Source organism: Lutra lutra, chromosome 14 (assembly GCF_902655055.1).
Source record: "Lutra lutra chromosome 14, mLutLut1.2, whole genome shotgun sequence".
In the NCBI taxonomy this organism is placed as follows: Eukaryota; Metazoa; Chordata; class Mammalia; order Carnivora; family Mustelidae; genus Lutra; species Lutra lutra.
Window position 1 is genome coordinate 1,497,611 of NC_062291.1, and position 26,084 is coordinate 1,523,694.

The window sequence follows — 26,084 nt, forward strand, 5'->3', positions numbered from 1 at the left end:
AAACTTCAAATGCATTTGTGCACTTGCACGATCTGGCCTCTCTCTTCCCTTCTTAATCCCACCCCTGAAAGACTTATTTACAGAAATAGGCAGTTAGCAGCTGGCCTACTTTACCATTTTTTTTTTTAATTTGCGTTAAAATGTTATATATCTTGGTTACTGAGACTTCTTGGGCCTCTATTAAGCTTCACTCCCAGGAGAGTGACTCACTCACTTCACCCTACTTGGGGCCATGGTAGGCAAGGAGTGTAGGACTTTTGAAACGAAGTTCTGATAGTAGTGTGGAATTAAATAATTTGTGCTTTAAATGCCCTGATGAGCAGGAAGTAAGCAGGGAGCATGCCGTCCTCTAAACTCCACCTCTTAGACCAAGGGGAGCATGGAGTTGTTCCCCCCGACCAATTCAAGTTAACCACGACTTAGGTTAGCCTCTCATTGGTATCTAAATTCTAGAATGCAGGGTATAGATAGAAATCGACTCCACTGATTTATGAGTGGGCATGTTCCTTTTTGGAAAGATTTTATTAGGCGACTTCTACAAATCGAGGAGATAGTGCTTCATACCTCACATTATACATTCCCATTTAAGCCCCAGCTGAAGCAATGTCAAAAAATGACATTCTCCCAGTTGGAAAGTGACAATTTTTCTTTTTTAATTTGACAGAGAGATCACAAGTAGGCAGAGAGGCAGGCAGAAGCAGGCTCCCTGCTGAACAGAGAGCCCGATGTGGGGCTTGATCCCAGGACCCTGAAATCATGACCTGAGCTGAAGGCAGAGGCTTAACTACACTGAGTCACCCAGGCACACCAGAAAGTGACAATTTTAAGTCAAATCTAACCTTCCTCCTACTTTATTTTTCCCATTTTCCAGAACACAGTTGCTGCTCCAAGGGCTGGGGAAGGCAGGACCATCGTTTGCTTTCTGCCTTCCCCAGAGTGATGTCCACTAGACTTATTCGGCAAGCACTCTCTGGGGCCTGGAGTCTACAGAACAATAACTCCAAGTGTAGTTGATTAAAAAAACAAAACAATTATTGGTCCTTTGCATTTCTAAAAATCAGGCAGGTAATAGGAAATCAATCAACCTTGACAAAAATGTCATGCTAAAAATAAAAATCCTTCCCAGCCATCATTTCATATACACGGCAAGAATTATTTCTGTAGACTCTAAAGAAAAGGTCAATGGTTCCTAAAAAATATATACAATGGGAGAATGGAGTAGGGAATAAATATTGGCAGAATAATCACTAGGGCGATTTACATAGTTATCACACCAAAAAAAAAAAAAGCTACTCTAAATATATGTGCTTGTGTATATATAAATTCAATACACATTCATATGAGAAGAGAAGGTTGCCATAATGCAAAGCAATAAGCATCTATGTTTTGCACATGTATATGTGTTAAATACATGTTATCGCTTTGCATTACTGTGACCTATTCCCGTTTAAAAATAAAGATAACTTCTCTTTGCCTTTTTAGAAGTTCTTTGGCCACTGAAAAAGGGAAGAAATACTCTAAGCTGCGTTTGGGAAAGTAAGATTCAAACACTCAGATGCGAATGGATTAATAATATAAAATACCACAGAAAAGCAAGAAAAGGGGGTGTATGAATTCTGAGACAACAAACAGAAGTCCATATCCTGCCCACTGACAGCCAGAAAGGGCTCGCAGTGGAGGTGTGATTGAACCGAGCAGTCAAATCTGGCCTTTAGTGAACAGACTCTTAATAGGCTTAGTGGTCAACAGGTGTTGAATTCAAAAAGGACGTCTTTGGACAGAAACTTGAGAGCAGTTGGGATTACTCCAAAGAACATTTCCATCTGTGGGCTCTTGTACCTCTCAGAGTGTGCTAAAGGTGCTTACGTGGACAGCAGGAGGGGCCCGTGGAGCACAATAGCACAAGAAGCCAACGCAAGTCTTCCTGGTGTGAAGCCTGTGATCTGATGAGGGTGGGGGTGTGAGGGTGGGGTTGTCATTTGACCTTTCTTAGTACATTCCCTTTTTCTCTTAACTCAGGGGTAGCAGGGCAATGGCTCAAGGTAGAGCATGCGCATCAATGAAGCAGGAACCAGGAAGGGCAGGGTGGGGTGGGGGGGGGCTCTACATGGGGCTGAATTTGTAAATTCCTCTGGAGCCCAGATTGAAGTTTTTGCTAACTCATCTTCACTGTGCTCTTAGGGTGAAGGCTGAGGCTATAACTTAATCTCACCAATAGGACCCAGGCAGGCCGAATGCAGTGTTTGTAGGTTCCCGCATCTTTGGCTTTTACATTCTCTCTCACCTTCTCCCCAAAGGTGGTTATGGGTTGAATTGTGTCCCTCCAAAAAAGATAATGTTGAAATCCTAACTCCTAGTATCTCAGATTGGGACCTTATTTGGAAACAGAGTGGTGGCAGTTATGGTTAATTAAGGTAAGAGGAAGCCCTATTGGGGTAGGAGTATGGTATCTTGATGAGAAGGTGGCCAAATGAAGACAGAGGCACACAGGGAAAAGTGCCATATGATGACCAAGGCAAAATTGGGAGTTATGCAGCTGCAAGCCAAGGAATGTCAAAGATTGCCTGCTAATCCCCAGAAGCAGCCAAGAGGCAAGGAAGATTTCCCTATGGGTTTCGGAGGGAGTATGGCTCTGCCAACACCCTGATTTCAGCCTCCAGAACCATGAGACAAACAATTTCTGCTCTTTTAAGCCACATAGTTTGTGGTATTTTACTAAGGCAGGTCTAGGAAAGTACTACAAAGGCCTAACATCAGTGTCTTAAATCGTACTACCATAGATGCCTGGTATTTGCCCATTTAACTCATGTTTAGCCAAATAAGCACTGAGTTATTCAAGCTACTCTAAGCAGTCGGTTTGCAGGTCTTATCTCCTACAACACCTAACTTTGTTTTACCAGGATTATGTTTCACAGCTGTCCAGATTTCAGGCTACAGAGAAGCTTGCATGATCTCATGAAATGTAGCTCAGGACTATTACACAAAGGTAACATACATGAAACCAGACAGTGAGCCTGATTCTGTGATTTTTATAATATTTAGGTACAGTGTTTTCTCTTATGTTAACCATCTGAGGTTGGACCCAGACAGAGAGAAGCATTTTAGCATATTTTGAGTAGGAGGTGAAAGACCTAGAAGTTATGAGAGGACACAGATACCAATACCCTAGTCATTCACTTCTGTCTAGAGAAAACCACTGCTCCTTGTGTATCCTTGCAAACATAGTCTGGTAATATAGGAGTGTATGTGTGTGTGAGTATATGGTCTATATTTTTATTTTTAAAGATTTTATTTATTTATTTGACAGAGATCACAAGTAGGCAGAGAGGCAGGCAGAGAGAGAGAGAGAGGAAGGGTAACAGGCTCCCCGCTGAGCAGAGAGCCAGATGCGGGCTCGATCCCAGGACCTTGGGATCATGACCTGAGCCGAAGGCAGAGGCTTTAACCCACTGAGCCACCCAGGCGCTCCTATATTTTTATTTTTTACATAAATATAGCATACTAGACATGCAACCCTGAACCTTGCTTTTTTCATTGTACATTTTAGGATTTGGTTCCCAACTGGCACATTGTCCTTTCTAAAGGATGAATGGCCTTCCATTGCCTGGATGTACCCCAATTTATTTAACTAATGTCCTAATACTAGGCTTTTGCTATTATAAATAATACTGCAGTGAATATCTTTGTAAGTATTTAGCATTCCACACATGTTAGGAGTTTGTCTGTAGTTTAAATTCCCAGAAGTGACACACCTAGTAGAATAACTAAAATTATTGACTAAAAATTAAGAAAACAATAAAAGCCTCCTATGTGGAAAAAGGGAGGAAAATTTTAAAATTTTTCAAAAATTTTTTTATTTGTAATTTTTTCCTTATTTTTACAAACCCTTGTGTTGACAGCCTCTTTCAAAAAAAATTTTTTTTTATTTGAGAGAGAGAGTGAGAAGATCATGAGCAGAGGGGGAGGGGCAAAGGAAGAGGGAAATGCAGACTCCTTGCTCAGCAGGGAGCCTGATGCAGGGCTGGATCCCAGGACCCTGGGATTATGACCTGAGCTGAAGGTAGATGCTCAACCCCTTGAGCCACCCAGGCACCCCCCTCTTTCTTATGTTTAAAGAACAAATAATTCCCGTGGAAAATAAACTACCCCAAAGCATAAATAAAGATAGATTTCTTCATCTATTTTGTGAAATTCATGAGCCCTAATATTTAAACCTAACAAAGATAGCCACCAAAAGCAAAAGACAAAAAAAAAAAAAAAATCAATATACAAGTCCTTAATAAGACAACAGCAAAGCATATCCAACAGAACACATTATCACTAAACTAACATGATAAGAACAGAACTGTCACATTACACAATCAGTGCCCTAAGAAAGAGCATCCAGATCAAACCATCAGCCAACATCATACTCATTATTGAACCACTAGAAAAATAAGACAAAGACGCCAGTCATCACTGCCACTGTTAAACATGGTGCCGGAGGTACTAGCCGATGGAAGAGATAAAAATGAATGAGGTATAGTTATCAACAGGAGAAAGATAAAATTATCATTGCATGCAAATTATATTCTTATTTACCTAAAAAACAGAGTTCAGTGAAAAAATAATGAAGTAATAAGAATTCTATGAGGTCGTTGAATCCAAAATTCACAAAAATAAGTTTTCTTGTGAATGAAGGTAGAAAATACACTGCCCCCAAATGGCATTAATAATTATAATAAAAATGTAAAACACCTAGGGGTGCCTGAGTGGCTCAGTTGGTTAAGCTGCTGATTCTTGATCTCAGCCTATGTTGTGATCTCAGAGTCATGAGTTCAAGCCCTGTGTTCACCTGCACCCTGGGTGTGGAGCCAACTTAAAAAAAAAAAAATTTAAACACCTAGTAATCAAATTAAAAGGAATGTACAAGACAAATGTGAAGATAATAATAAAGCTGTACTGAGGTAGAAATAAGAAGACTCAAATAAAAAGAAGAGATATTTTCCTGGGTGTGTAGACCAACTAAAAATACATGATATGTGCTAGGTCCTGTGTTAAGCAACTTATACACATAATCATACAATATTCTGAGGGGTTTTTCTCTTTTCTTTTTAAACAACTGAAGAAGGGACACCTGGGTGGCTCAGTCGATTAAGCTGCTGCCTTCAGCTCAGGTAATGATCCCAGGGTCCTGGGATCGAGTCCTACACCAGGCTCCTTGCTCAGTGGGAAGCCTGCTTCTCTCTCTGCCTCTGCCTGCCTCTCTGCCTACTTGTGCTCGCTCTCTTTCTCTCTCTCTCTGACAAATAAATAAATAAAATCTTTAAATTATAATTATTTAAAAAAAAAAACTGAAGAAGTTGTGTCCCACAGAGGTGAAGCAATTTGCCCCAAGCCACACAAATAGTAGATGGCAGAGCGGGATTTGATTCTGGAAGTTTCCAAAGCACATGCCTAACGGCCAAGTCGGTTTTCCCACATTAATTTATAGATTTAACATAATTCCATTGAAGCCCTTGAAAAAAATTTTTTTAATTGCTGAAATGAATCTAGGATATAAAAAAATAAAGAAACCAAGGAACACTGTTGTTGATCATAGCCAACTAAATATGGAGCTTCTCATACCTGTGCCCCAAAACTATATGGACTAACAAAAAGAACAAATAAAGCCACACAAATCTCATACCTATCATGTAATTACAAAGCTCATATTGCCAGTGCATAGAAAAATAAACACCAATTTTTACCAGAGTTCTCTGTCCAGCTCTGTCGCAAGGCTTTGAACAGAACTGGGACAGGAAGACTTCAGAAAACCTGTGAAAATAAAAAAAGAGGGGAGCAAGGGGGTCTAAAATTGACCAAAAATCATGAGAGGGAAGGAAAACTTAAAGATGAAAATATGGGAGAGAGGGGAAGGGTTCTAGTGGATAAAAACACTCCACAAGGAAAGAACTTTAAAATGAGCAGGACTTAAGGTAACTATCTCAAAAAAAGGAAAAGGGAAAGTGGGAAGAAAGTTTCAAAAGAAGGAAGGGGGGTGCCACCTGGGTGGTTCAGTTGGTTAGGCATCTGCCTTGGGCTCAGGTCATGATCTCGGGTCCTGGGATCAAACCTGACATCGGGTTCTCCGCTCAGTGGGGAGCCTGCTTCTCTCTCCTTCTCACTCTCCCCCTGTGCTCGCTTTCACTCACTATCTCTCTCTCAAATAAGTAAATAAATAAAAATATTAATAAAAAATAAAGGAAGGAAGGAGTCGTCTTTGGAGACTTGGTGGTACGGAGAAGAAGAAAGGGGGAAACTTAGAGTCTTAAATTTGGAAGTAAGGGGGCGCCTGGGTGGCTCAGTGGGTTAAGCCGCTGCCTTCGGCTCAGGTCATGATCTCAGGGTCATGGGATCGAGTCCCGCATCGGGCTCTCTGCTCAGCAAGAAGCCTGCTTCCCTCTCTCTCTCTCTCTCTCTCTGCCTGCCTCTCCGTCTACTTGTGATCTCTCTCTGTCAAATAAATAAATAAAAAAAAAATCTTAAAAAAAAAAAATTTGGAAGTAAGAACCAAAATCAATGATCACAATCCCATCCTCCTCCCTTCACAGAGACAGCCATTAAATAGATTGCCTTTTACTACCCTGACGAAGGAGAGCATCCTCAAATTAGCCATTTTGTGAAATACCCTCAACAGCCAACTGTGCTGATAGATTACATAGAATTCATCAACACAAAACTATAGGAAACAGAAAAGGAAGATAAAAGCATTTCAGGTGATAAAAATTCTTCACCCCAAGATAACAGAAACCAGAAGAAAATTGTGATACCATACACAGAATTAAACCAAATATTTTCAATCAAGCATTTGGGATATGAAAAGCACATTGAATCAGAATGAATTAGGCAAGATTGAAATAGGCAAAGGATGCCCAAAATTGCCAAGAATGAAATAGGCAAAATTAGGAAGAGAAGAAATGAGTTGATTGAATTCAAGAAAGAAATGGACAAAAATAAAAAATCATCTCCAAATTGAAGACTAAATGGCTAAGTGCCCAAGGGAAAATAGTCTCAATTAAAAAATTAAATAAGCAGCATTGAAAAGAAGCAGGAAAACAATCAAAACAAAGGAGAATAAATGGCTAAAATGGAAGTGGGTAAAGCAGTTTCAAAATTTTTATAAAGAAGAAGCAAGTCAAAACAATAGACCAGAACTAATAAATCTATAAACTGGGGCACCTGGTAGCTCAGTCAGTTAAGTGTCTGACTCTTCATTATCAGCTCAGGTCTTCATCTCATGGTCATGAGTTCAAGCCTCATATTGGGCTCCACACTGGGCTTGGAGTCTACTTAAAAAAAAAAAAAAAAGTAACAACCTATAATCTAAGAAAACATTTCCAAAAAAGAAACAATCTGAATCTGCTATTTAAAGAGCCACACCTACTTGAGAAAATTGACACACAAAGATCGATTCTGAGACATACGATAGAGAAATGGTTAAACTTTAAAGATAAATTCTCCAAGACTCCAGGCAAAAGGACCAACTGTCTTTCAAGGCCTAGAGAATTAGACAGCTTCCAACCTTCAGACTTTTCAAAGTTCACATGCAAAGTGGGGCAACTATGGAGCAGCCCCTTTTTAAAAATTTGTTTTATTTTTTTATTAACATATAATGTATTATTAGCCCCAGGGATGCAGGTCTGTGAATCGCCAGGTTTACACACTTCACAGCACTCTCCATAGCACATACCTTCCCCAGTGTCCATCACCCAACCACCCTCTTCCTACCCACCCTCTCCCCAGCAACCCTCCATTTGTTTTGTGAGAGTAAGAGTCTCTTATGGTTTGCCTCCCTCCGAATCCCATCTTGTTTCATTTATTCCTTTCCTACCCCCCAACCACCCCACGTTACCTCTCAATTTCCTCATATCAGGGAGATTATATGATAATTGTCTTTTTCTGATTGACTTATTTCGCTCAGCATAATACCCTCTAGTTCTACCCACGTCATCGCAAATGGCAAGATTTCATTTCTTCTGATGGCTCGGAGCAGCCCTTTTTTTTTTTTTTTAAAGATTTTATTTATTTGACAGAGAGAGATCACAAGCAGGCAGAGAGGCAAGCAGAGAGAGAGAGAGAGAGAGAGAGAGGAGGAAGCAGGCTCCCCGCAGACGGGAAAGCCCGATGCGGGACTCGATCCCAGGACCCTGAGATCATGACCTGAGCCGAAGGCAGAGTCTCAACCACTGAGCCACCCAGGTGCCCCGGAGCAGCCCTTTTTGAAAAGAAAAGTAGCTTTAGGAAAGAAAGCATGAACTAAAGATTTTATAAGTAGCTAAGCTGTCTGTGTTGGTTTCCTAGGGTTATCATAATGAATTTCCAGAAACTTGGTAGCTTAAAACAAATGGACATTTATTCGTTCAGCGTTCTGGAGGCCAGAAATCTAAAATCGAGGTGCTGGCAGCATTGGCTTCTTCTGGTGGCTCTGAGGGATAATCTGTTCTCTGCCTATCTCTTAGCTGCTGGTGGCTGCTAGCAATTCTGGCGTTCCTTGCCTAGAGGCTGTGTAACTCCGATCTTTATCTTTTTCTTCATAAGGCATTCCCTGATATACCTCTGTGTTTGAAATTTCACCTTCTTTCCTCCATAAGGGCACTAGTCATTGAATTTATGGCCTATCCGAAATCCAGAATAGTATCATCCCAAGGTCTTTAATTATGTCTGCAAAGACTCCCTTCATAATTAAATTGATATTCACAGGTCCCTGAGGTTAGGACTTGAGCGTCTCTTCTTGTGGAACACTATTCAACTCACTACATTATCCTGTAGGTATTACAAATATAGAAAAAATTTTTTGAACTTGGAAAAGTTTGGGAAATATGGAACTTATCAGCCTTTCCTGAGGAGTCTATGAGAGGATGACCTTCAACTAAAAGATGATTGTGAAATCTTTAGCTAAAGGGCTGATGGTGAGCATGTAATATAATTAATTTAAATCTAAGATCAACTGGGTGTCTAGCTGGCTCAGCTGGTACAGCATGTGCCTCTTGATCTTTGGGTTGTGAGTTCAAGCCCCATGTTGGTCATGGAGCCTACCTTAAAAATAAATAAATAAATAAATAAATCTAAGATAAAAACAAGGTTGGGAAAGAGGATAAAATAGTTATATATATATATATGTATATATATATATATATGAATGATGTATTCTAAGTAAAAATTTAAGCAACTAAAATAGAAGAAGGAAAAGAGAAAGAAAAAGCAAAATGAACTCCCTGTCTAGACAACAGATGGGAATCAGTGGATATGAATACAAATGGACAAATCAGGAAAGTGAAAGGCAGCTACCATTAGAAAACAGAGAATTCCATGCAAAAACAATGAATACTGTTACGCTGAAAAGAAATAAAAAATTAAAAAACAAAAGAAAACAGAATTCCAAAAATAAGCTCTAGAATAATAATACAAAGTTTCCTAAATATCAAGAGAATATTTAAAAATAATAGAGCAAAGAAAACACATCATGTAGAGAAGCATATCAACTAATTATACACAAAACAATTTTTTAAAAGATTTTTTAAAAATCTATTTGACAGAGATCACAAGTAGGCAGAGAGGCAGGCGGGGGAGGGGGTGGGGAAGGGGGGAAACAGGCTCCCCGCTGAGCAGGGAGCCCGATGTGGGGCTCGATCCCAGGACCGTGAGATCATGACCTGAGCCGAAGGCAGAGGCTTAACCCACCGAGCCACCCAGGCGCCCCTAAACAAAGCAATCTTTTTTTTTTAATTTTTTTTTATTTTTTTTTAAAGATTTTATTTATTTATTTGACAGAGAGAGATCACAAGTAGACGGAGAGGCAGGCAGAGAGAGAGAGAGAGGGAAGCAGGCTTCTTGCTGAGCAGAGAGCCCGATGCGGGACTCGATCCCAGGACCCTGAGATCACGACCTGAGCCGAAGGCAGTGGCCCAACCCACTGAGCCACCCAGGTGCCCCTAAACAAAGCAATCTTAATGCAAAAGGAATAAGTAACTGTGAATGGATTTAGTTAATCTGTGAAATAGAAAGGTTTCCAATCTGTCTAATAAAACAAGATCAACTGTATTCTGTATATAAAAGAATGTCAGAAAACAAAGAGATGGAAAGATAGAAACAAAAGCAAGTTCTGTGATCTTGAGAGCAGAGAAAGTAGAATGCAAGTCAAAAAAAGCACTATATGAAGAAGCATATGTATATGTTTATTTGCATTCATAGTATATATATATATTTTTATATACATATATAATTTTTTTAGAGTGAGGAGAGATGGGGCTGAGGGGCAGAGGGAGAGGGAAAGAGAGAGTCTTAAGCAGGCTCCATGTCCAACAGGGATCCCAATGTGGGGCTTGATCTCACAACCCTGAGATCATGACCTGAGCTGAAATCAAGAGTCAGACTCAACTGAATGAGCCACCCAGGTGCCCCAGGAAGCACATATTTACTTTATAAGATTTTATTTATTTATTTGGGAAACAGAGAGAAAGCAGGGGAGAGCGTGAGAGAATCTGAAGCTGACTCCATGCAGAGCACAGAGCCCAATGCAGGGTTCAGTCCCATGATCATGAGGTCATGACCTGAGCTGAAACCAGAAGTTGGATGCCTCACTGATTGACCCACCCTGGTGCCCCAAGAAGCACATATTTTAAATCTTGTTTTAAAATGAAGATTTTATTTATTTATTTATTTATTTGACAGAGAGAGACATGGCAAGAGAGGGAACACAAGCAGGGTGAGTGGGAGAGGGAGAAGCAGGCTTCCCACTGAGCAGGGAGCCCAACGTGGGACTCAAGCCCAGGACCCTGGGATCAGGACCTGAACTGAAGGCAGATGCTTAATAACTGAGCCACCCAGGCACCCCAAGAAGCACATATTTTAAAATAAAAGTCAGAGTTAGCAATGATGTTATAACAATAGCCACTCTTAAAAGGCAAAAAGAACTGGATTGCAAGAGAAAAAAAAAACACTAACAATAGCACACTTGCATATACCAATCTTAGTAGAAGAAAGGTCAAGATGGACAAAAATTAAATAAGGATATGGAAAATCTAACCAACAGAATCAGTGAGGTAGATGGTATGGATATATATTGAACTTCACATCCTAACAGCAGTCTTTCTCAATTACCTGTGTAGTACTCACAAAATATGATTGCATATGGTGTCACAAAAAAGCATAAGTTTCATAAAACAGAATCATTACAAACCACACTCTATGATTATCATGTGATAAAATTCAGAGTTAATAAAATCAGATGATAAAAGGAAGTTTTCATCAGTAATTTTTTAAAAAGCTCTTTTCATTAAAAAACAGGGAAATTATAAAGAAAAATTACAGAATCTAATTAGTTAATTAATTAAAACACTGTGTATCTGGGGCACCTGGGTGGCTCAGTTGATTAAGCATCTGCCTTTGGCTCAGGTCATGATCTCAGGGTCCTAGGGTGGAGCCCGCATCGGGCTCCCTGCTGAGCTTCTCCCTCTCCCTCTGCTGCTGCCCTTGCTAGTACTCTCTCATGTGCTTTCTCTCTGTCAAATAAATAAATAAATCTTAAAACAATAAAAATAAAAACACTATGTATCGGAATCTATAGTCTTATTTTATAGCAGCTATCAGAAGAAAATCAATGGCCTTAAACCTGTATTAATATAAGTAAAACAATAAAAAGTAGTGAATTAAATATCCAACTCAGAAGCTAGGAAAAGAACCAAAAGACAAACCAAAAAAAAAAAAAAACAAACCAAACCAAACCAAACCAAAACAAAACAAAAAAACAACAACACACACACAAGGAAGGAAATAGTAAAAAATAAAAGCAGGTATCAATGAGGTGGAGGATAGATAAATAAGTAAATATAATTAACTTAAAAATACTGTTTTTTTTAAAAGCAATAAAGTATTCAAACAACTAATCTAATTGAGAAAAAAAGAAGAAAGCCACCAAATATACAATATAAGAAATTTATAAATTTATAAATATGGGACTATTTTGTGGACCACTACGCACATAAATTTTTTTATGCACATAAATTTGAAAACACTGATGAAATTGATAATTTTATAGGAAACTGCACTTCACTAGAATTTTCTGGAGGTAGACAAACAGTACAACTCCATAGGAGAAATAGGGAAAATTGTCAAGGAAATTGTCCACAAAAAAGCAGCAGGTTTGGGCACCTGGGTGGCTCAGTCTGTTAAGTGTCTGACTTTTGTTGAGGTCATGATCCCAGGATCCTAGAACTGAGTCCTGCATCAGGCTCCCTGCTCAGTGGAGAGTCTGCTTCTCCCTCTCCCGGGGCCCCTCCCCCAACTCATGCTCTCTCTCTCTCTTTAAAAATAAATAAATAAAATCTTAAAAAAAAAAAAAAGCAGCAGGTTCATATGGTTCCACAGAGAAATTCTGCCAAAACTTTAAAGACCAAGTAGTCATAATTTCACAAATTTTTTCTTAGCATAGAAAATGGAGAAAAACTTTTAAGTTCTTTTTTGTAACACCAGTATAAGGTTGATACTTAATGCTGTTACAAATAATACAAAAACAATTACTGGCCAAAGCAATTCAGGATTATCAAGGCTAAGATATTATATTAGTTTGCTAGGACTGCCAAAAGAAATACCACAGACAGTGGGGCTTAAACACCAGAAATTGATTTTCTCACAGTTCTGGAGGTTAGACATCCAAGATTAAGGTGTTGGCCAGTCCGCCTGCTTGTGCACTTTCTCTCTCTGAAAAACAAATAAAATCTTAAAAAAAAAAAAAAGAAAGAAAGCTGTATTTTGTAAAATGCTTTTTCTTTGTCTATTTAGAGTATCATATGGTTCTTGTTCTTTTACTAATGTGGTGTATCCCATTGATTGATTCACTGATGTTGAACCACACTTGCAATCCAGGAATAAATCCCATTTGGCTGTGGTGAATAATTCTTTTAATGTACTGTTGGATCCTATTAGCTAGTGTCTTGGTGAGAATTTTTGCATCCATATTCATCAGGGATATTGGTCTGTAATTCTCCTTTTTGGTGGGGTCTTTGTCTGGTTTTGGGATCAAGGTGATGCTGGCCTCATAGAATGAGTTTGGAAGTTATCCTTCCATTTCTACTTTTGGGAACAGTTACAGAAGAATAGTTATTGATTCTTCTTTAAATGTTTGGTAGAACATTTAAGGTTGAACTTTCCCCTGGGAAGCCATCTGGCCTGGACTCTTATTCATTGGGAGATTATTTATTTATTTGAGAGAGAGACAGAGAGAACACAAATGGGGAGAGAAGCAGAGGAAGAGAGAGAAGCAGACATCCTCTTAGCAGGGAGCTTGACATGGGGCTCAATCCCAGGACCCTGAGATCATGATATGAGCTGAAGTCAGAGGCCCAGGCACCCCTCATTGGGAGATTTTTGATTACTATTTCAATTTCTTTGCTGGTTATGGGTCTGTTCACATTTTCTGTTTCTTCCTATATCAGTTTGGTAGTTTATATGTTTCTAGGAATGCATCCGTTTCTTCCAGATTGCCCAATTTGTTGGCATATAATTGCTCATAATATTCTCTTATGATTGTATTTCTTCAGTATTAGTTGTGATCTCTCTTCTTTCATTCATGACTTTATTCATTTGGGTCCTTCCTGTTTTCTTTTTGATAAGTCTGGCTAGGGGTTTATTAATCTTATTAATGCTTTCAAAGAAAGAGCTCCTAGTTTCATTGATGTATTCTACTGTTTTATTTTTTTAAATTTCTATATCATTGATTTCTGCCCTAATCTTTATTCTTTCTTCTCCTGCCAGATTTAGGCTTTATTTGTTGTTCTTTTTCCAGATCCTTTAGGTGTAAGGTTAGGTTGTGTATTTCAGACTTTTCTTGTTTCTAGTATAAGGCCTATATTGCTATGTACTTCCCTCTTGGGGCCACCTTTGCTGCAACCCAAAGGTTTTGAACTGTTGTGTTCTCATTTTCACTTTCTACCATGTATTTTAGAAAATTCTTTAATTTCCTGGTTGACCCATTCATTCTTCAGTAGGATTTTTTTAACCTCCATGTATATGTGGTCCTTCCAAATTTTTTCTTATGATTGACTTCAAGTTTTATAGTGTTGTAGTCTGAAAATATGCATGGTATGATCTTAGTCTTTTTGTACCAGTTGAGACCTCATTTGTAACCCAGTATATAATCTATTCTGGAGAATGTTACATGTGCATTAAGGAAGAATGTATATTCTGTTGCTTTAGGATGAAATGCTCTGAATATATCTGTTAAGTCCATTTGGTCCAGTGTGCCATTCAAAGTCTTGTTTCCTTATTGTTCTTCTGCTTAGATGATCTGTCCATTGCAGTGAGTGGTGTGTTAAAGTCCCTTACTATTATTGTATTATTATCAATGAGTTTTTAACATTCTGTCATTAATTGGTTTATATATTTGGCTGTTCCCAACCTAGGGGAATAAATACTTACAATCGTTAGGTCTTCTTGTTGGGCGGACATTTTTTTATAATATAGTGTCCCTCTTCATCTCTTCTTACAGTCTTTGGTTTAAAATCTAGTTTGTCTGATATGAAGATGACTACACCAGCTTTCTTTTGATGTCCATTAGCATGCTAAATGGTTCTTCACCCCACTGTCAATCTGGAAGTGTCTTTGGATCTAAACTGAGTCTCCTGTAAGCAGCATATTGATGTGTCTTATTGTTGTTTTAAGATTTTATTTATTTACTTGAGGGAGAGAGCAAGTAAGAAATAGAGCATGAGTTGGGAAGGACAGAGGGATAGGGAAGAAGCAGATTCCCTGCTGATCAGGGAGCCCAACTCAGGGCTCAATCCCAGGACCCTGGGACCATGATCAGATCTGAAGGCAGATGCTTAACTGCCTGAGTCACCCAGGTGCCCCTCAGTGGCTCTTGTTTTTTTTTGTTTTTTTGTTTTTTTTAATCCACTCTGATACCCTAAGTCTTTTGACTGAAGCAACTAGTCCATTTACATTCAGAGTAATTATTAAAAGATATAAATGTAGTGCCATTGTATTACTTGTAAAGTCTCTGTTCCTGTATATTGTCTCTGTCCCTTTCTGGTCTTTATTACTTTTGGGCTCTCTCTTTGCTCAAAGGATTCCCTTTAATATTTCTTGCAGGCCTGGTTTAATGTTCACAAATTCCTTTAGCTTTTGTTTGTCCTGGAAACTCTTTATTTCTTCTTCTATTCTGAATGACAGCCTTGCTGGATAAAGTATTCTTGGCTGCACATTTTTCTTATTTAGCACCTTGAATATATCATGGCAGTCCTCTCCCGCCTGCCAGGTCTATGTGGACAGGTCTGCTGCCAGCCTTATGTTTCTACCCTTGTAAGTTAATGACCTCTTGTCCCAAGCTGCTTTCAGGATTTTCTCTTTATCTTGGAAATTTGCAAGCTTCACTATTATATGTCAAGATGTTAACCTGTTTTTATTGATTTTGAGGGGGGTTATCTGTGGCTCCTGGACTTGAATGCCCATTTCCTTCTCTAGATTAGGGAAGTTTTCAGCATAATTTGTTTAAACAAACTGTCTTCCCCTTCCTCCCGTCCCTTATCTTCTGGGACCCCTATTATATGGATATTATTTTGCTTATGGAATTGCTGAGTCTCCCTTTCTCTCTTCTTTTCATTTTCCTTGTTTTCCATCATTTTATGTTCTATATCACTGATTCTCTCTTTTGCTTCACTCATCCTCATTTTTATGGCCTCCACTCAGGTCTGCATCTTGGTAATAACATTTTCAATTTTGGCTTGACTAAATTTTAGTTCTTTTCTTTCTACAGTATGGGATTCTCTAGTGTCTTCTATTCTTCTTTTCAAGCTCAGCTAGTATCTTTACAATCATTGTTTTAAATGCTAGTTCAGACATCTTACTTATATCCATATTGATTAAATCCCTGGCAGAGAGTATTACCCTCCTGTTCTTTCTTTTGGGATGGATTTCTCTGTCACATCATTTTGTCCAGAAAAGAAAGGAAGAAAGAAAGATAAAAAACAACAATAACAACAATGACAACAGGAAAAAATAAAACAGACGAACAAAAAACAACAAAAAACTAGATCCTGGGTATGTTTTTGTCTTTTTGTTAAAAGAAAGTCCCTAAAAGAGGTCAGTTTTCTACTTGTAGAATTTAAGCATTTCTTTTCTCAGATCTCTGATTGATTTCTCAGGTGTTCAGGATGATTTGATAAATATCTAGCTGACTTTAAGGGAACAGACAAACATAGGGTTCCCTTACTTCTCCACCATCTTAACTCCTCCCCTGTATCTTAGCTCTAAAGTAACATTTTACTTAAAGAGGAAGTGTTAGCTGCATTTCCGTTAGGATCAGGAACCAGTAAGGATGCCTAGTACCTATGTTACTATTTCACATAGTACTGGAGGTTTTAGCCAATACAAACAATAAAAGGAAGTCAACCAGAAACAGGAGAATTGGTAAAAGAAGTAAAAAGGTCTGATTGCAGATGACATGTTAGTATTCCTAGAAAGCTGAGACTCAATCATAAAGCTGACTGAAGCAACATAGTTCTCTTATGGCAGCAAAATATAATATCGACATATAAAATTTAAATGCCTTCAGATACAGTATAATTATATAACAGACATACATTGAGGAATAAACATAAAATATATGTTCAAAGTTTATAAAAGGATAATTTAAAACATGTCTGAAAGGTACAAAAATGGATTTTAGACAAGTGGAAATATATCCAGTGTTCTTGGATAGAATAGCTCAGTATCATAAACACACTGATTCTCTGTAGGTTAATTTTTAAATTTAATGGAATCTCAGTAAAAATACCAAAAATCTTTTCTAGAGAGCGAAACTAAAGTTCATATGGAAAAACTAACTCACAGTAGAAAATTAAGACAACAAATATGAAAAAATATTGACTTTACTAGTAATTAAGTGCAAATTAAAATCATGAGATATCAGTCTTCTATTAAATTAACTAACCATGTTAACCAATATATTAAATGGACCGATATATTTAAAAATAGCAATAAGAAACTACAATAGAAACACAAATGAAATTATTGTGGAGAATGTAAGACAATAGCACTTTTATATACCCGTTAGTGGTATTTTTAATTATACACACTTTGGAGGACTATCTGGCAACATGTTAAAAAAAAAATAGAAAAATACACTTCTTCTTAATGTTTCACTTCTAGGAACCTATCCTAAAGAAAATATTAGGAACAGGCAGCAAACTAAATGGCCCATGGTCAAAGACTCATAAAATGAATTATGGCACTCCCCACAATAAGGCCATGAAAAATCATGCAGAAGAATATTTAATGACAAAAGAAAATATTCATGACATATTGTTAAGTGAAAAAAAGAAAATGACATTAGTAGCATGGTCAGCATGATCCCGATTTTGCAAATGAGAAGAATTGGTGAAGTAGCCAAACATTGTATGATTCTCTCTGAGTGGTGTGGCTGCCTGTAATTCTAGTATTTATCTTTGTGATTATTGGTCTTTTTCCTAGAAGACTTTAATAAAAACCCTCTTTTGGGGGTGCCTGGGTGGCTCAGTGGGTTAAAGCCTCTGCCTTTGGCTCAGGTCATGATCCCAGGGTCCTGGGATCAAACCCCACATTAGGCTCTCTGCTCAGCAGGGAGCCTGCTTCCCCCCTCTCTCTCTGCCTGCCTACTTGTGATCTCTGTCAAATGAATAAATAAAAATCTTAAAAAAAAATAAAAAAAGGAAAAAGACCATCCTTTTAAAAAACAACAACAACAACAAAATCCTCTTTTGATTAAACAAAAGAAAACCCTCAAGGTGCCTGGGTGGCTCAGTTGATTAGGCAACAGACTCTTGATTTTGAATGGGGTCATGATCTCAGGGTCATGATATCGAGCCCCACATTGGGCTACCTGCTCAGCATGGAGTCTGTTGGAGATTCTCTCCTTCTCCCTCTGCCTCTTCCCCTGCATTTACTCTCTCTGTCTCAAATTAATAAATAAAATTTTAAAAAAGAGACCCTCATATACCCACATGTATCCATCTGTGTATCTATATCAAAGTTCAAATACTGAATTAAATATTTGAAGTCAGGATGCGTATATCTGTTTCATTTTCCTAAACAGCAGTAGTTCATTTCAATGTCAAGGATGATTAGGGGAAGGGAGGAGTATGTGAATTGATGAGCTGTCTTACTGTTTAGACTTTTTAGGGGCTGCTTGAAACTTTCCTTTGGCTTAATCAGTAAGGCTCATCATGCCTATTTACACACCATGCCCTCCTTATTTCTCCTGTCTAAAAGACTGCTTTGGCAGCAGGTTTCCCAAGCAGTCACCTTATTATATAGTTCTAAGGAATGCCCATGGTCTTAAATGAGATTAGAAAAAAAGACAATGTTGTTTCTGCAGCTAAGTAAGTTTGAAAATAGTTTTTAAAGTGTAATTTTCGGGGCGCCTGGGTGGCTTAGTGGGTTAAGCCGCTGCCTTCGGCTCAGGTCATGATCTCGGAGTCCTGGGATCGAGCCCCGCATCGGGCTCTCTGCTCAGCAGGGAGCCTGCTTCCTCCTCTCTCTCTGCCTGCCTCTCTGCCTGCTTGTGATCTCTCTGTCAAAAAATAAAAATAAATAAATAAATAAAGTGTAATTTTCAATAAGTTACAAAGCATTACTACCTCTTACAAGTGTAAAATCAAAATGTGTCAAAGGTCTATTAACTACATCATTAATGAGGGAATGGCAGGATGGTAAAACTAACTCAAGAAGTGGTTGAAGAACAAGAGTCCATATGTTAATCAGGACTAGAATTTTTTTTGAAAATATAGAATAAGATTACTGTGTTAATTACAAAAATGGTTAATTTCCCCCGGGCAAAAATGATACTTTGGGGGGTTATCTTTACTCTGACAAGACAAATATCGTTTGTTGTACTATCAGCTGTGTTCAGATTAAACTCCTTTAGAGTTGCAAAATATCCTAATCAGTAGTAAGTAGGAAGTCAAACAAAGGTTTTCCTAGCAAGCTTGCTAGAAACTTTGACCTAGATCCTGAAACAATCCCCAGGAATCCCTTTTGCCTGTTGCCAAATTTGGGTCATTTTTCTTTTCTTTTAAAGATTTTATTTATTTATAAATAAAACTGATTCACGGCTCAATCCCAGGACCCTGGATCATGACCTGAGCCAAAGGCAGAAGCTTAACGACTCAGTCACCCAGGCACCCCAGTGGATCATTTTTCTTAATAAGCAGGTTAAACCAAAGCTAAACAGGTTTCTTTCCTACTGGTTGTCTTCCATGAATATGTTAATGTGGACATAATGGTATTTCAAACAAGCAGAGTTTATAACATGATGAAAATTCAATTTTATTTATTTATGTATTTACTTACGTATTTATTTCCCTATGTATTTATTTAATTGAAGTACATCTGACACAGGTCACATTATTTTTGGTGTAGAGCATAGTGATTCGACAAGTCTGTGTGTTATGCTGTGCTCACCACAGGTATAAGTAGCATCTGTCACCATACAATGCTGGTACGGTACAATGGACTATATTCTCTACCTTCTAGCTCTTATCCCCATGACTTACATATTTCATAACTAGAAACTTGTATCTCCCACTCCCCTTTATTCATTTTTTCCCATTTCATCCCCTCTGGCAACCATCAGTTTGTTCTCTGTGTTTAAGGGTCTGTTTCATTTTACTCTAGTCTCCCACAACACTTATAAAGTTTATTGAGAGGTAATCTTCCCTTGCTCCTGGAAGAAAAGTAGGGTGGGTGCAAAGATTTTCTACTTTACCTAGGTAATAGTTCTAATTTGGTACCAAATCTTCCTTGTCACCCCTGAGGTTATCTTTTCTATCTGACAGAAATCTATGTGGTAAAGTGCTTCACAGATTCTGGGCTTTATAACACTTTTTTCCCCCTTTTTCTTGAAGAGAGAAGAAAGAGTGCATGAGCAGGAGGGACAGGGGGAGAGAGAGAATCCTAAGCAGGGTGCACACCCAGCACAGAGCCTGGCACCAGGCTCAATCTCATGACCCTGAGATTATGACCTGAGCCAAAACCAAGAGTCAGAAGTTTAACTGACTGAGCCCCCAAGGTGCCCTCCCAGATTCTGGGCTTTAATGAATAATAAACAACAAAGTCAGACACAATGCATTTCTCTAGATGACTAAATAATCTTCTGCGTAAACTGAATTGACATGCCCTCCCACCTTTTGGGGGGGGGGCTCTGGAAAGCAGATGCTGAGTCCAAGTGCGTTACTGGGGTGTGTGGGTTGAATTGCGTCCCTCGCCCCCAAAGAGCACAGAGGAGGGATGGGAAGCTCAAACTCCCCCAGTGGATCAAAGAGATGATGATAAGCATCCCACTCTCACCTCTGCCCTTTGGTTCTTGGACCCTTGTATTCTTTCTATTGGAGAAGACTGTGGCTACAATGTAGCTGCCATTTTTGGCTTAAACTTACTCCCTGAGGCATCCATCGTAAATCAAGTTTGGGCATTTTCTTCTGCCTCACCCACCCTGGCTATTCATGTAAGTTGAGGAAGGGTTCCTGGTGAGTGGTCAGGGCTGTGGATACTCTAGCTTGTGGTTTACTGATACCCTCTTGTCCTGCTTGGGCTGATTTGGATGTGCCATTTCCCTCTTATGATGGATTGTCTCTGGGCTCACCTGATCCTATGAGCTGAAGAGTTTGACAGAACCCAGGTCTTGATAAGCACCTCAACATGCATGACTACTTAGTGTCCGCGGGCAAGCATTTATCTCTTCCAGAGCCCTGCAGCACGGAGCTATTTTTTTTTTTTTAAGATTTTATTTATTTATTTATTTATTTATTTATTTATTTGACAGACAGAGATCACAAGTAGTCAGAGAGGCAGGCAGAGAGAGAGGAGGGAGCAGGCTCCCCGCTGAGCAGAAAGCCCGATGCGGGGCCCGATCCCAAGACCCTGAGATCATGACCTGAGCCAAAGGCAGAGGCTTTAACCCACTGAGCCAGCCAGGTGCCCCTGGGTGCTATTTTTAAAGCAGCAGATAGGACAGCCTTGTTCGAGACCCCGAGCCTGCGTTGTGACTCACCCTCTGGCGCCTGCCGTCAGCACCTCCCTGCATCTTCTCCACTATTGATTCCTCTTCCAGGTTCAGGCCTGTTAGGCCACATGCCTAGAGCGGGGCTGCTTTGCCTACAGCCTGGGTCTGTTGAAGATCTCCTTCCTGCTCTAGGTCCCATTCAAAGGGGGAAGCCTTTTGTGTCACATGGGATAGGGGCTGGAGCTCAGCATCTTTGCATGGTTTATCTCTTGACCTCTGATCTTATTTATTTATTTATGAGAGAGAGAGAGAGAGAGAGAGAGCATGAGCAGAGGGGAGGGGCAGAGGGAGAAGCAGAGAGCTCCACAGGTGACCTGATTCCAAGACCTTGGGATCATGACCTGAACTGAAGGTAGACACTTACCCGACTGAGCCACCCAGGTGCCCCTGAAGCATTGTGTTTTATCAAGCCTGCAGCGTGCTAGCCATTTCTTGCTTACCCAGTGGATCAGCATGATGTCAACATTGTATATTGCATATACCTAGAAAGGTCAACCACCCTCCCAGGTGCTGGGTCAGGAACACCAACTGGTAGAAAAACATGACACACATCTCCAACATAAATATATTAAAGGTACAAGAACGATTAAGGAAGATATGTTGCCATGCCAATTTTCTGGCTTTGTTTGAGACCAAATCATCAGATCAGATAATGTGTACAACACGACAGAAATAGAGTTAAGTTCTAGGCGAAGTGTTGACATTTGCCACAAAACTGGATTTTGAGCATTGTTTTAATAAACTGAACTTGAAAGAGAAGGAATTTGTTTTTCCTTAATAGGCGAGATCTAAGGCATTAATGCTCATGGGAATTTCCTGAACAATTGGGCACATTTACCAAGCACAAAACAGAACAAAACGACTTACCAGGAGGGCTTAGCGCACATTGTTAATATTCAACTTACGGGGCAAACATTTCCTATGTCCGAGAACCTACTACTAACAAGGCTAGCCTCTCTGTTACCTGAAACAATGAAGGTACCAGTTGAACAAATCTGGAAGTGTGAAATATTCACCCTACATCCAACAGCACTGACAACTTCTAGAAGTTTGGGTCTTACCTACACAGAGTCAGAGGGCATCATTGAAGTAGTGCTAAGTGTCATGAAATAGTTCACATGATCTTAAAATTCTTGGGCCGCACTTGACAGTATTCTCTTGGAATTTGCAGAGTAGCACATCAATGGACAAGACATTACAGTGCATCACCCCGACTGACCTGGTAGGAGTATTTTAGGCCTTGTTTTTTGCTAATGGGCTAGATCTATGGCATTCCTGTTCATGGGAACGTCCTGAATGGTTGTGCATGCTGACAAGAAGCAGGCAGATCTAAAGCAGCAAGGCTGGTATTCAACCTACAAGCAAACATCTCAAATTAGAGCTATTAGAGCACCCACTGTGAACAAGGCCTCCTGAGTCACTGGAAAACGGAAGTAGTAGTGGAACACCATTTCTCCGTGATTTCTCACGGAATCTCGCATGTAGCACGATACCCGGTACACAGCATGTATTCTGTAAGTGATAGCTTTTATTATTATCCTTTATAATGATCCTAATCTTCTGTCTACACTCCCCTTCCTCTCCCCATCTCCAAATGTCCCAGAGACCAAAAGAAGGACATCTCCCAGAAGAGTCTCTTAATATTTTATCAGAGCTTTGATTTGGCTTAGTGCTGATGATCACCTAAGTGCTAATCCTGTCTGGACACTGGCTCCCTCATCATTCCCAAAGAAGGTAAGAGGATGGGGGAAGAGGGGGAGATCTGTGGGACCTTCAAAAGGAACGTGTGAACCATTGGCTATAAGAACAATGTCACGGGAACATAAAGCCTTGAGAGAAACCTCTAAAAATAGAGAAAAGGAGCAGAGAAATTAACTTCTGGCCTGCCCCCAATTCATGTAACTATTGCTCAGAGCTCAGCAGAGAGAGAGAGGAGAGATGTGGGCAGGAAGCTGGGCTGCAGCTGATGGGAGACTCAGGTGTCCTCATCCTGGCGTGCATTTTTTTTTAAAAAAGATATTATTTACTTATTTGACAGAGACAGACACATCGAGAGAGGGATCTCAAGCAGGGGAAGTGGGAGAGGGAGAATCAGGCTTCCTGTGCAGCAGGGAGCCTGTGCGGGGCTTGATTCCAGGATCCCCGGGATCACGACTTGAGCCGAAGGCAGATGCTTAACAACCGAGCCACCCAGGCGCCCCCCTGGTGCACTTTTGGACCACAGTGTGGATGGGCACAACACACAAACAGAAAGCCATTTCAGGACTCCCCAGCTGCAGTCAGCAGGCCCTCTGTGTGCTCTGACTGCCGCTGGAAGGAAGCCCAAGCAGCTCTGTCCTCACTGTCCAGGACTCACAGATCATTGTGTTGAGAACAGTCTTCAGAGACCAGGCTAGGAGCCACATGCTGGAGCCAGGCGCTGCGCCATGCTCAGGTGGCAGGATCCAACCCATCACACAGTCTAAAGTCGGATTCGGAGTGATGGTCGTATTTTGGGAACTCTTAGCAAGTTGAGAAAAGGCGTGAGGCTTGAAAATGACATGGGAACTGGCTAAGAGAGAGGAAGACAAGACAGGAAGGGGCTCTCCAAAGACTGCAAAACTTTGGGGATGACAGATTCTCAGTAGCATTGGAACTAGGGATCTTATTCTTTAGAGGGATTAAAAGTTTATAATAAAAGAGGAATGTTTCTAGTTATGGGAACATTAGTTTTTTGTCTTTTAAGGGGTGGGTTTGTTGACTTCTCTGTTTTATATAACTAGCCCTTAACAAAGATGATGACTAAGAGGTAGATTAAGCACCGAATTATATAGCTTGATAGCACTGCAAATCACTTTATTTTATTTTTCTGAGCTCAAGTAATAATTGCAGTACCTTGTCTCTTCTTAAACTTACTTATGGTTTTATTCTGAGATTTTACCAACATAAATTCAATGAGCCATCAGAGAGCTTGTGGTTTAATTCAGGTCTGAGCTTTGTTTTCTAAAAGTAATTTTATTTAAATTCAATTAATATATAGTGTATTATTAGTTTCAGAGGTAGAGTTCAGTAAGACTTTGTTTTATAGATAGAGGCAAACTTGGAAACATTAATCAACCCAGTAATACTGGCTTAGTCAAGAAATATGTTTGAAATAAATTTCAGAGACACTTTCAGGAAGCATAAACCCTGTTTTTGTTTTTAAACAAGAACACTTCAAAATACAAAACTTGATCGTGGACTTGATGTCTGACGCTGCTCCAGTGGAGTTTAGCCTTCAAGGTTCTGCAGGGAGTCGAGTTGGCATTTTCTCAAGGGCGGAAGGAGGCCTATTGTTCCCTCCCGTGACTACGCAGCTACCTTGAGCTCTGCACTCATTTACTCACTCATGCAGTGAGCATGTGAGGCCCAGTTTTAGGTGAGTTACATTATTTGGAGGCAATATCATATCTTTGGAATTTTTTCTTTTTTTAGCAACAGCTTTATTGAGATTGAACTCACCTACCCTAAAACTCACCCACTTAAAGTGCACAACCCAGGGGATTTAGCGTATTCTAAGAGTCGTGCAGCTATCGACATGATCGATTTTCATCAAACCTAGGTGACCCTTTGATTTTACCTTTGATTTCTCTAGGCAAACGTATTCGCTTTTGCATATTTTTGGTAAGAGATATTTTACCAAATTAGATTTTCCGGTTCATATTGCTAAGTATATATTACGGCACCATTTGACTATGAAAATTTAGCTGTCTTAAATGGTACTTTAATTCTTTTTTTTCCCACATTCGCGATGGAAACAGGCTCAGAGAGGCCAAGATGCTTAGCCGCGGCCACGGCACACCTCACTGCAGCTGGCCATCAACAGCACGCCTCGTCTCCTTAGGCCACAGTGTTCCACAGTCTACAAATAAACCCTGGGCTGTCTCCCCTGCACCAGCTCAAGGTAAACAAGGCAACTAAAATACCCTTCTTTCCCTCCACCCCCACACCCCCAAAAAACCCATACTGCTTTCTGACAGGTACATGCATTTCATAGCATTTGAATTCAGTGTCCCCACTGCTGGAGGGAGAAAACCACACATCTTTCTATGTCTCCAGAAGGCCAGATTGAGAGCAACCCTGCCAGGCTATGGGACCATCAAGACCAGGCTGAAGCGGTCACAATTACTGGGATTGTACCCAGACAAAATAGCCAGCATTAATGGAACGCTCTGATTTTTTTTCCCCCTTCTTTGTGTTTTCAAAAAACAATTTCAGGTTTAGAGTGGCTAAGCAGCTTACTTTGGTTATCTTATCTCTGTCAAAGCTGAGTGTTTTGAACAAAACCTAATGCAAAAATATAAACCCGAGTGAACCAAAATAAATCATTTTGGCTCATAAGCTCATTCTTTTTATTTACAACCTCCCTTCCTCTCCTTTTCCTTCCTTTCTCCCCACTTGTAAACACTGGGGAAGGGCCTGTACCTAGGACTATTGACCCTAGCCCTTCTACCTACTTGTCTCCATGAGCAACACTACTTGTTCTTCCTTCTCCCCAATCTGGACCCCCCTCCCCAGCATTCAGAGGGCCCCAGAGCAGTGCTGTCCAGTTCCCATGTAATGGTCACATTAGGGGGCTGTGAAATTAATCAGTAGGTTAAAATGATTAATTTAAAAAATAATTATGAATATTAAAATTTATATATCACAGTATATCACATATAGAAATTTTGTAAGCATAGTGAGCATAAGATTTAGATTTAAATCTCAAGTCTAAGATTTATTTTAAACCTTTTTTTGGGAACATTTCTGGCATCAAGAGAGGATCGGACTTACAAGTGGATGACACTTTATAGCTGCTCTCAGCCAGGTGGTCCTTGTGACACGTGAAGTGGGTTGTTAGTTTGTCCAGGTGCCAGGACTGCATCACTGTGATCACTCCTTATTTCCATCAGCAAACTATTTGAGGACAGTTAAGGAAGGAATGAGAGGTTTGGTTGTTTTGGGAAAGCCTTCTCTTGACCCCTAAGACAAAGAAGGTGCCAACGTCAAACCTTGAAGAATATCCTCG

General features: G+C 39.8%; 1 long non-coding RNA gene across 2 annotated transcripts in view; it reads left to right on the forward strand.

Annotated features, from left to right (window-relative positions):
* Nucleotides 1–26,084, forward strand: part of LOC125084324 (uncharacterized) — a 34,608-nt gene that overhangs the window by 780 nt on the left and 7,744 nt on the right. The window contains exons 2-4 of one of the 2 annotated variants that reach the window (XR_007122598.1): nucleotides 22,659–22,789; nucleotides 24,245–24,452; nucleotides 24,835–24,977. This is a non-coding gene — a long non-coding RNA (uncharacterized LOC125084324). The remainder of the gene's footprint in view (nucleotides 1–22,658; nucleotides 22,790–24,244; nucleotides 24,453–24,834; nucleotides 24,978–26,084) is intronic. The other variant, XR_007122599.1, reaches the window with a different exon arrangement.